This window comes from Centrocercus urophasianus, unplaced genomic scaffold, assembly GCF_019232065.1.
Source record: "Centrocercus urophasianus isolate 14NV4802_14NV808 unplaced genomic scaffold, USGS_Curo_1.0 seq_36, whole genome shotgun sequence".
NCBI lineage: Eukaryota > Metazoa > Chordata > Aves > Galliformes > Phasianidae > Centrocercus > Centrocercus urophasianus.
In genome coordinates, this window is record NW_024884933.1 from 4097828 (window position 1) to 4109259 (window position 11432).

The 11432-nt window shown below is 55.0% G+C and overlaps 1 long non-coding RNA gene across 2 annotated transcripts; it reads right to left on the bottom strand.

Moving 5' to 3' along the window:
• Positions 1-1074: 1074 nt before the first annotated feature.
• LOC122167220 lies at positions 1075-9454 on the bottom strand. Of its 2 annotated transcripts, none has more exons than XR_006170987.1 (3): positions 9294-9454; positions 3408-3522; positions 1075-1818 (listed from the first exon to the last, which is right to left on the bottom strand). It is a non-coding gene; the product is annotated as an uncharacterized LOC122167220 (long non-coding RNA). The 2 variants fall into 2 exon arrangements; XR_006170986.1 differs by having other exon boundaries at positions 9229-9454.
• Positions 9455-11432: the final 1978 nt, after the last annotated feature.

The following is an 11432-nucleotide window of genomic DNA, read 5'->3' on the forward strand; positions in this document are numbered from 1 at the left end:
AAAATAAATATTTTGAAGAAGTCCACCTTGTTTACAAGGGTTATGAGACAACGTGGCGTTCAGTGGAGGGTTCCACTTCTTCAGACCTGCATGGAGAAGATTAATGTTAGGACTCCATCCCCCATCACTGTCACTCATGCTTGGAGTCGTTTTTCTCCTTCGGTAGGACCTGCCCCAGTTAAAAATAAGCAAATGAGTCACCGCAGTGCACACAGTGATGAGAAAAGTGCCCTGATGTCTTCCTTTGACAAGATCACGATCTTTCGTGGTGTTGATTTTATACCAAAAAAAAAAATCTCCTGGAATGGCAAGAGGAGTGATCTTAGGTAGGTGGAGGGGACAGGGCACCCAGCTTGGCACACTGCTCCCCGTGAAGTTGTGGCAGTCGTGGTGCTTGGGATCACAGGTTGGAAACACCTCCAAGATCACCACATCCAACCCACCCCACCGTGCCCACTGACCTTCTGTGCCACATCCCCATGGTTTGGAGCACCTCCAGGGTTGGTACTGTGTACCTCATGGGATCATGGCTCCTAGGTTGGAAAGACCTTCACTGAGCCCAATACTTGTTGCCCTAAGCCTTGCAAAGAGAATCTCACATCTCCTTCTATAGCTTTCTCTCTCCGTGCCCTGCACCATGCAGACCATGAGCTCTTCTAGCTTCCTCCAGTTGTTCTTACTGAAGACCTGGATGAAAGAGTGGCTTTCAGGCCTGTTGGCCCCACTCAGCCTTCATCACCCTGCATTAATGGTTTGTGGCAGCTACAAGCAAGTAATGAAAAGGAAACTGCTCAGGGCCTTCCAGCGACCCAACACTGTGGGATCCGGGTAGGGATGGACTCCATGGTGGGCTTGGAACTTGGTTGTATCTAATGGTCCCTCCAACCCAACCGTTTGATCATTCAGTGGTTCCTTGAGTCCGTGACTCCATGATTATAATTGAATGATCCTATGATTCCACGATTCTACAGTTCTACAGTTCTGTGATTCCATGGTTCTATGACTCTATCACTCTATGATTCCATGTTTCTATGACTATCACTCTGTGATTCCATGGTTCTGTGACTCTATCACTCTATGATTCCATGGTTCTATGACTAGCACTCTATGATTCTATAGCATTATGATTCCACAGCTCTAAGGTTCTATGATACTACATCTCTATGACTCTACAATGCTATGATTCTATGCAGGGCTTCCCTCCAGCATCCTTCACCCTTCTGCTCTGTCCCTCCTCCACTCACCTGAGCTGCCTCTTGCCCTCAGGTTTTGGTGAGAAATATTTATTTTAGAGAGGGAAAGGACAAAAAAAATGAAAAGAATAGGAGGGCGGGCGCCAATCTGGCTTGAGAGATTGTTTCATGCTGCCCTTATTATCTGCTAATTGGGATTTTAACAAAGATTGCCCTGTCACATGCAGGTGGCCGGTGACAACGTGCCTGTGACTGAAGAGCAGTTCTTGACATAAGGAGAGTCGAGGAGCTCGCTGGGAGCCAGCAATCCCCGTCTGATCTTCCGCGCGCCCGTCTGGCGCGGTGTGAATAATTAATAGATTAATGATACACCTCTCTGCTGCACACAGAACACAAGGCAGCTCGGGCTGGAAGCTGCTGCCTTGCACAAACCTCCCCCGTGTGCCTGGGTGCACCCTGCATGTAGCTGTGCTCTGCAGAAGTTCCCGGTGTCGCAGATGTGGTGGTGGGAAGGGGTGATCTAGCAGCAAGCAGAGCCCGTGCCGTGTATCCAGCAGGGACAGAAGGCAGCAGATCTCCTGCAGGCTGCTTCATCCCCTCGGTGCTCCTCCAGGCATCGCCTTCCCTGCAAAAGTCACAGAGAATTTCAGCTTGAAGGCTGACAGAGCTGCAAGCAGCCAACCCTGCTGGCAGCGTGCTTCCAGCAAGCCCTGCAGCAGCAGGCAGCGCTGCAAGAGCCCACCCAGAGCTAAGGGAGCCTGGGGCAAGCTCCTGCTCCAGCACAAGGATGTGCACTGGGGCATCTTTACCCAAGCAACACCCTCCTCCCCTCCTGACGTGCTAAGCATGCAAACACGCCGTTCCCCCGGTCCCCGCAGAAGCTTGCTGCATCACAGGGGGAAAAGGTTTAATGAAAAATTTAAAGGCTGGCGTCTTAAAATAAATTCCAATCTTGGCTGAGATTTCACGGCGGCTGCTAAATGTCGCTCGCTTTAGGACTTGCGTGCGGGAAGCAAAACCATCCCTCTCTTCCATAGGGAAGCATTGGGCCCTGTTCCTTTGCAGGGCTATGAGGAGGCACCATCCCCAGGCTGGGAGGCGATGGATGTAATTAAAAGCCCAGGGGGTGGGAGGGAGAGAGGGAGGAGGGAGAAAAGGAAGAACAATAAATGGAGGCAGCTTATCTTGCGGCTGAAAGCTGATCTTCATGGACGTGTAACATATGGTATTTTCAATAGTGGATAAACAGTTTAAAGGGGACCTGCAAATGTTGTCTTTTAATGAGCTAGCAGCGGGGTTGGGCGCTGAATACCCCGTGCTCACCTTTTATCTGGGTGCCCCCACGTCGCCCCGCAGCCCCGGCGCTCACTGTGCCATGTCACAGCTGCCACCGAGCCGCCCGCGGGGCTGCAGGGCTGAATGCAATTACCCGAGCTGGAGCCCAGCCAGCACAGCCCTGCCCATTGCAAAAACCACAGTTGGGGTCTTTAATTACCAGCACGGGTCAGGACCCTTGGCTTTCCCAGCACTTCTCCTCCCAGGACAGTCTTGTTGGCCATCGCACCATTCCTCAGTGCTGACTTTGGGACCCAGCGTTGGTGCTGCCTCCAGCAAATGTATGGGAGCAGCAAACCCGTTTCTCTCCTGGGTAAGAAACCCGTGCCATCCCAAAGCTTTGAGGCTGGGGGCTGCGGGCTGGAGGTGGGCGCCCATGCCTGGTGTAAGGCAGCGTGGGAAAAAGGTGCTCATGGAGATTAAACCCCAAAGTTGCGTGGATTAGCTGTCCACTGGCACAAATCTGTGTAGATCCTCCAAGCTCTGGTGCTTTGCATCAGCTCAGGCTCCGCATCCCTGCGCCCTTTTCATGCCATAATCTCTGCATGTTGGAATTATCTTCCTCATCCTTTGGCAACCCCCAGCGCCCATCAGCAGCCCTAAGCCTCACTGTTGTGTTGGCTTCTGGCTGAGCTGAGCATGTGCTGAAACTTTTAACGTCCCTCAACCCTATTTCCCACACACAGAAGTCCCAAATCCCCATTTTATTGGCACGCTCCAGGTTCAGACCCTTCCCAATCTCCCAACCAAAGCCACGGGAGTTTGGGGCATTTTGAGTTAACCGAAAATATACACGCGTTTTGGGAGCCATCTCCTTTTATACCAGCTCATTAGGGGAAATAAATGGTCCCTGACCATCTGTCATCTTTGTGCAGGTACCTGGCAGAGAGGGGTGGGAAAAGGCACGGAGGATCCTTAATCCGCTCAGGGTTCGGCGAAGTGAGCTCTGCTTCCCACAGCATAATTACAGCTGCCCCGCTGCAAAGTGACAGACCTAGTGAGTGGAAATAGATGAATGTAATTAAAATCCCAGGGAGAGGGCGATGGAGACGGGGACGCGGTGGAGGGAACGAGCGTGGCAGAGGGAGAGGAGCCACGAGCAGGAGGCGGCTGGTCTTCGGGATGGGGACCATATGCTGGTTTCATTAACGAAGAGAAAGGGTAAAAGTTGATTACTGATTAATTCCCGTCTTTTCCTCTCTTCTAATTGCATTTTTTTTGTTGTTAATTTCATGGGTTTAAGGCTCGAAGGATGAGTAAAATCCTATGCTCTGACTTGCTGCGCGTGCTCAACCCAGTGGGCTCTGCATCCATCCACCCCACTCCCCATGGCTGCACATCCCATTGGTACCCCGCATCCCCACGCTGCTCCCTTGCAGAAAGAGTTGGCCATTGTCAACATCAAGAAGCCAAAATCACCTTCATCATCACAGGGATGCTAAAGGAGGGGACTCTGCTGAGGTCTCGCTCCTGGGGAGGGTCCTTGGGGTGTCCCATGGGTGAGTTGCTCTGTGCCTTCAAGCACTGCAATTGTATCCATCAGCAATGGCTGCTTCCCCTCTTCTTCCCTCTTGAAAATGCCTTTTTTCTTCCTGCCCTCTCTTTGATGTCTTTTAATTACCTTTCCCCTCCTCCACACACCCCTGTTAAAGAACCCCAAAGAGGTGGGCGAGGTTTATTTATTTATTGGCTTTGCTATGGATGAGGCAGGGAGTTGAGTGGGCTCTTGGGTTGTCTCTGCGGGAACGCAGGGGGCTGAGCAGCCCCGCATTGCTCTGAGCATCCCTTGTGCCAGCTGTGCCCCCACCACCCACATCCCTGCATACCCCACAGAAGGGTGCTTCACTGGATAAACCCAGCCCAACCACGGCAGCAACCACGCCGTTAATCACCCCAGCTTCATTTCACCCTATTGGGATGGGCAGAGGTGGATGCTTCGGTGGAGGGCTTCTCCTCCAGGCTGGCACAGCTCAGCTGCACGTGGGGTTGGCATCTCTCTGCTCCCAGCGCTTTGTCACTCCGCCGTGAGCCGCTGTGTCCCCATCCCCCTTTCCCCACCCTCCCCTCACCCTGGGATGGATGGGAAATTTGAGGAATGTTCAGATTTTACTCATTAGCCCAACCTCCTGCTGGCCCTGGTTTAAAACAACCTGCAGGGGCTTCCCTTGATCGGTGATGTATGAGTGGCAGCGATGGGGTAAGCCAGACATCGAGCCTGGCTGGAGTCGGACTGCCTCGCATTTCGCTGTTAACTTGTCTTCTGTGACTGGACATAATTTAGTCTAATTGTCTTCATGTGGGTTTCTTTCATCATGGCCACAATCCGGTTTAGCCAGCGGCTAACGAGGACATTTCAATGGCTTTCCTTCTCACAGGGAAAACCATCCCTGCTTCTCTCTGCTTTCATTTCCCAGGAGGGGCTGGCAGGGGGGTGCGGGGCTGCGTGTCGATCCCATCACTGCTCCCACTCTGTTTTGGGATGGAAAACTGACCTCACGCCCGGCCAAGAGTGGGTTAAACCCAAAGGATGAGAAAGTGCCGTTGGTGGCAATGGGCAAACACCTCCTATGGCCCAGCTGGTGCAGACAGGGCAGGCACGGTGCTTTGGGAGCTGGAGCTGGACGAGTGCAGCGATGCTCTGAGCATTCCTGTGTGCCTGCATCACAACTTGCCCGCATCCCAGGGCCTGGAGCGATATGGGAAAACGTGCTTGGGGTGCCCACCTCCCCCCCCACGGCCCTCTGGGCTCACACATCCATCCTGATCTCTCCCTTTTGTGCACGCTGTTTGGGTTTAGGGATTGTTGTTGTGAAGGACGGTGGTGTTGGGTTTCTTGGAAGCAAGTCCCCCGGATTTTTTTTTTGACGGGGAGAAGCTGGCGTTTCATGAAAGCCTCTCCCTCGTTATTTAATGCTAAAGCTCTTCAATTAGTTTCATTTGATTTACTTTGATGCTTTTGTTCCCAGAGGTTTCCAGTGTGCGGGGCTGCCCCACCTCGCCGGGTCTGCCCCCCTTTGATCTCAGCAGCGCTGCCGTGGGCCCCCAAGGCATCCCCCGGCCCCGAGCCCGCAGCCCCCATCTCACCCCCATCTGCTCCAAAACCAATATTGACTCGGGAGTGGGGCAGCCCCCCGCCAGGCAGCTTTAATCAAAGCTTTCCCCAGCAAATGAAGTTTTTACAAGGAGGTCTCCAGGTGCTCCGTCCAGGGGAGGGGGACACAATGGCCATCCTGGCGGGGGCTCGCTGCTATGGCAAAGAGGGGACCGGAGGGGCCGGTGCCCCGGCGCTCCCCTAGGGTTAGGCTGTATCTACAGGAGCCAGACAGGGGTCTGGATGCTGAGCCAAAACATTTAACATTTGCAAAGCAATTAAGCAGGGGGAAGAGGAGGGGAGGTGGAGGTGGCTGGGCACAGGAATTTGTTCTCATGGGAATGCCTCGACACAGGCAGGGGCAGGGACCCTGGGCTGAGCCCGTGGCATCACCACAACCCCTTCCCAATGGAGAATAAACCACAAACCCTTCCCTTCCCAACTGGGGACAGCCACGAACCCTTGCCAATGGGGAATAACCCTGAGCCCTTCCCATCCCAACTGAGAACAGCCACAAACCCTTCCCTTCCCAATTGGAAACATCCACGAACCCTTCCCAACGGGGAATAACCACAGACCATTCCCTTCCCAACAGGAAACAGCCACAAACCCTTCCCTTTCCAACTGGAAACAGTCAGCAAAGCTGCTACTTGCTTGGCTTCTTTTTGCCAGCATCCCCTACAGGGCATCCCATATAGGTCTGAGGTCTTTAGGGACTTCCATAGCGCACTGCAGAAGGGAAGTGAAGGCGCCTTTGGGACTTGCTCACAGTGCTTTGCATCCCATTGCCACCTCCGCCAGAGCACCAGGGACATCCATCCTGCCTCCTGCAGCCCCTGGGGCTGTCACATCCCACACACCCTCAGCCCCACACCTACGGGTGATGCCACACACAGCAAACCCAACAGCGTCCGCACTGCGCCCTGCGAGCCGGGGTGCAGCACAGAGGTGGGGTTGGATGAGGCTCACCCCACAGCAGCGAAGCTCGGTGCCTTTTGGGGGCTCTTCTACAAAAATTGAAAACAAACTCCCCCAGAAATGCTAGCGATCAGCTGGAAATGCAGCTCTTCAAAACAAATAAACCCAGAGGAACAATGGGAGCGGGGCTGGCTGGGGGAGCAGAAGTCTGTGAGAGGGATGAAGGATGACGTGCTGAAAGGCAGCGGTTAAGGATGAAGCCAAATCCTTACTGCCACATTTCAACTGCTCCCAGTGCTTCTGCTGCCACGGAGGTCATCGCCTGAAGGCGGCGTTGGGTCCGGACTGCGGTGGGTGGCAACCATAAAACGTGCCCAGGCTGCCCAGTAAACCCAGCACATTTATTTCCCTGCTTTAAAGGGAAGGCAATTAACTGCTGAGCCACGGGTTACCTGGGGGGGAGACTCACAGCTGGAGCACAGCTGTCCCCCGTTGCACCGCTGCGATGGTTCCCATTGCTTTGGTATTCCTGCACCATTCACTTCTTGGGGATGCAAAGATGCCAACAGCAGTGGGTTCCCAGCCCAGGGCAGCACTGAGCCTGCAGGGAACCCAGAGGAATACAGCCAAGCTTTGCAGCTCTCCCTGCATTCCTCCCCCACGGGTGGCTGGCAAGAAACCCCAAAGCTCTCCATCTGTAAAACCTTCGTGCTTTGGGTACAACCGAGCTGCAGTGCTGGAAGGAACTCCCCGATGTGCAGTGGGATTATTTCCCCGTGGATAGGGTTCAGTGGGGCTGAAAGAGCCTCAACGCCCTCTGGTAATTTGCAGCTTGTGGATGCTGGGCTGACATTGAACTGAACCCGGGGCAGCAGCAGGCAGTGCAGAGCAGGGCAGCTCGGCCCTATTGTGGTGGCAGGGCCACTCGGGGCTCGGCTAATAGGGGACATTCCTTCCTCCCAGGGCTCCCTCGGCCACTTTAATGCGTTCAGAGCCAGCCTTGGCTATTTAGCCTCGTTAATGGCAGCGTTTGGGTGCCCGTCTTCCCCATCTCCCTCGCGAGAATATTATCCCTGTGTTGCTCTGCATTGTTCATAACCAGGGGGGGATAATTAATCAGAGCAGAAAGGGCTTTATTCAGACTGGATTCCTTCCGTGGCTGCACCACCGGGAGCAAATTAGCGACTCACACTTTGCCATTGGCCCTTTCCTTCAGTGCTTTGGGCTGCAGTCACCCCTCTTACCCTGGGCACAGAAATGCAAACCTGCTCCCGGTTTAGCACTGCTGTCCTCACCACCTTTTCCTAATTGCTTTTGTTATTTTGCATGTCTGGGCAGCGAGGTGGTAAATAGGCTCTAATCCCCATCCTGACACCTGCTTATCTGCAGGGCTGCTGCTGCAGGAGCAGGTCTGGGCACGGGAGAACAGGGAGAAACTCCTGCAGCCCAGCAATTACAGCTGGGACACGATGCTCCCAGCAACACCCACACTGCTGTGAAAGGCCCAGCACGTGTTCCTCACCTTGCAATAAGGCTGCTTTCATGCAGTCAGCACTGACAAGGCGCTAAGGGCAACCAGCCCGCCCCATCAGCCCCCCTTTCCCCTTCCCTTTTCTTTCCGAAGCATTTTGCTCACCAGAAGCGCTCTGCAGACAGACAGTCCCCAGCTGTTGTCCCAACATCTGTCTCACACTCTTTGCTAATGATGCCTGCCCTGCAATGCCAGATGCACAAATAACCCTTTCCCAAATCTGGTTTGCATTTCCCATCACAGATGCTGTGGGCTCCAAGCTCCCATCCCCACGCAGCCGTGGCTATCTGGCAGGTGGGCTGTCCCCGTGGGGGGATGCTTTGCTCCATCCCTACCTCAGCAAAACCCAATCTGCTGCTGCAGCACCTTTGCAATCGACAGAGCTGCCTGTCGGCTCCAGGAGGATCTGCCAGCAGCAGGGCTCAGCCCCACACCCGGCCCCACGTCCTGTCTGTGGCTTTTACTGCTCTGGATGAGGCTGCTGAGATGTCTCAATAGGGCGCTAGCTAAATGAGCTGCTTGTGCTGGTGAGTCAGAGTGGGAGCTGAGCTCTGCCCTTCGCCTCTGTGTGAACCCGGCTGTCACGACGACGTCTGGCTGTCACCAGCTCCACAAGGGCAGCCACCACGTGGGGACGTGGCCGAGGGATGGTCAGCAGCAGGTCTGCACCCGTGAGGACAACAAACACAGGGTGCTCAGATGTGATGGGCTCCGATCCAGGGATGAGCCTGGAGCGTGCAGGATGTGGGGCAGCAGGGCTGGGAGCCGAAGGCAGAGCCAAGGAAACCCTGCTGGGATGTTGTTAGGACGTTTGTACCCACCAGAAATGCATTAAGAAGGAACTGAGTCTGGCTCACAGCCGTGCCTCAGATCGATGCAATGAAATTTGATAAGGAAATGGCAGGAGCGTGCTCAGCACATGTGAAAAAAACAACCAAAGCACGTCTTCAGATCTCGCCCTGTGGGAGGGAGGGGGCTGTGAGCAGCAGCCTTCCTGGAAAGCTCTCCTTGCTGACGCCTGCACGCAGCATCCCAGGGGATGCACAACAGGAGCCAGAGAGGCAGGCTGACGGGCAGCAAAAGCTGCAAGGATGAGCCAGGCCTGGAGGGAGGCATTGCCCTTTGCCAGCAGGTGCAGAAAAACCCATTCGCCATCAAACCTGACACTGCAGTGAGTCAGCCCGGTGCTCTCCCAGCTGCAGCACTTCCAGCCCGCTCGGCTCACCCCAGCAGGCTCCCAGCAGTGTGACAAATGTCACACGGGGACGCACGCAGCATCCCCGCCTCCGCAGCACCACCGCTGGCAGCAGGGATGTGGCTTCTGGATCCCCCGGCGCCCGCAGTGCGGTTTGAAAGATGGGATCGTGTCAGCAGCAACTGCGAAACGCCTCCGTCAGGCGGCCACGCTCCTTTGGCACAAATCTGATTTCCTCATTTGCCGAAACGGGGGCGGCCCGCTCCGAATCGCTGCCGTGGAAGCGTGCCCTCCTCCCGGCCCGCCCCGTGAGTCACCGCGGCTCCGCAGGGATCGAGATCTGGAAAGCACCCAAGGCAACCATCAACCCCACGGCTGCTGATAACGCGGCGTTATCAGGCTCCATCCAGCTGCTGAGTCAGCCCAGCACGCCCTCCCTGCCTGGAAGGAGACCAGGGATGGGGCTGCTGCTGGTGAGATATGGGGACGGAGCAGCTTCTCAAACATCACAGCATCCCTGTCACTGTAGCATCCTCAACAGCACAGCATTCCCAGTATTGCAGCATCCCATACAACAGCATCCCAAACATCACGGCATCCCTATCGTTGCATGATCCCAAACATCTCTGCATCCTCATCACTGTAGCATCCTCAACACCACAGCATCCCCAGTCTTGCAGCATCCAAAACACCACAGCATCCCCAGTCTTGCAGCATCCCAAACATCACAGCATCCCCAACACCACAGCATCCCAAACATCGCAGCACCCCCAGCATCACAGCATTCCCATCATCACGCCATCCCCATCCATGCTGAGCACCCTCGTGGAGGGCAACATCCAAAGGCACTTTGTTTAGCTTCCCTGCAGAGATGCAGAGATGAGTTGTGAAAGTCCAGTCGGTGAGGGTACAGGGACTCCGTGCTGCTGCTCCAGCCCAGACCAGGACCTGCTTCTTTCTGCAAGGCAGAGCAAGTCCTTGGGGCTGGGGGTGCAGCCAGGTGGCTGTAACACTGCTGAGCTCACCCTCTGATGGCTCTGGTGCTGCTCCTACAGGTATCAAACCATGCTGTAATTTAGGGACCACAACCAGCGGTGGTTTGGAAGTTGAGGCAGTTCATGGGGGGAAGGGAGGCTTTTGTAGAGGCCAACCTCAGCTTTACAGCTCTGTTTGCTTCCCACTCAGCTTTCAACCCTCTCCTCCCCCCCCACCCAGGTCCTCCCCCGCCCAGCTTTGCTCTTAAATCTCTCACATTTTGCTTGGTTTAACCTCAAAATACGAGACAGACCTGAGTGAGCAAACCCTGGGCCAGAAAGCACAGCAGCTTTGCAGCTGGATCCATTACCTGGGGAGCAGAAATTCCCAGCACGTTTGCTGCACGTGAACCACACACATCAGGAGGAAAAAAAAGAAAACCACCCTGCAATGGGAGCCGGTGGGAAAAGCATGTGGGATGGTGAGAGGTCTGAGTGCTGCTCATTCCAGGGGATCCCCGCCAGCACCTGCATGTCATTTGTCTTCTTTTATTGCCCTTCCTCAGCTTCTGGCTGCATTGTACCGCAAAGCCTGATACCCCCTTTGGGAAGAGACATTCTCCTGTTCTTGGGAATGTGATGCTGCAGCCAGATAGATAGGGTCTGCAACCAGAGATGGGATGGGAGCACTTCTCACCGCGGCGGGACGCATTCGCCCCATGCTAATCCCTCGGCCCTATTTTCCTCCCAGCGTGGAGAAACAAATCACTGTGTTTAATCTCCTTTTCCAGCCTCCAGACCACACTGGGGCCCGGGTCCAGGTGAGAGCTCTCCTGATACAGTGCCATTTGCCCATGGTGGAGCAATAGGGAGCTGCACAGTCACTGCAAACTGAGGGCCGTGGCACAGAGATGAGGACAGGGGCTGTGCACAGAGTGTGTGTGCCTGAGCACACTGCTCACATCTGTGACCTGGGATTTTCCCCACTGGCACAGGTGCTGTGCACCGACCCCAGATCCATCCCTGTACCTCTCCCCTCCCCTCCCAGCCCCTGATCTCCACACCAGGAAGAGGAGAACAGGAGGGAAGTGAGGCTCAGAATAGCTTCACCCCAATCTCCTCCAACCTGGCAGCTTCCGGAGCCCCTAGGATGGGATGGGATGGAGTGGGGATGGGATGGGATGGGATGGAGTGG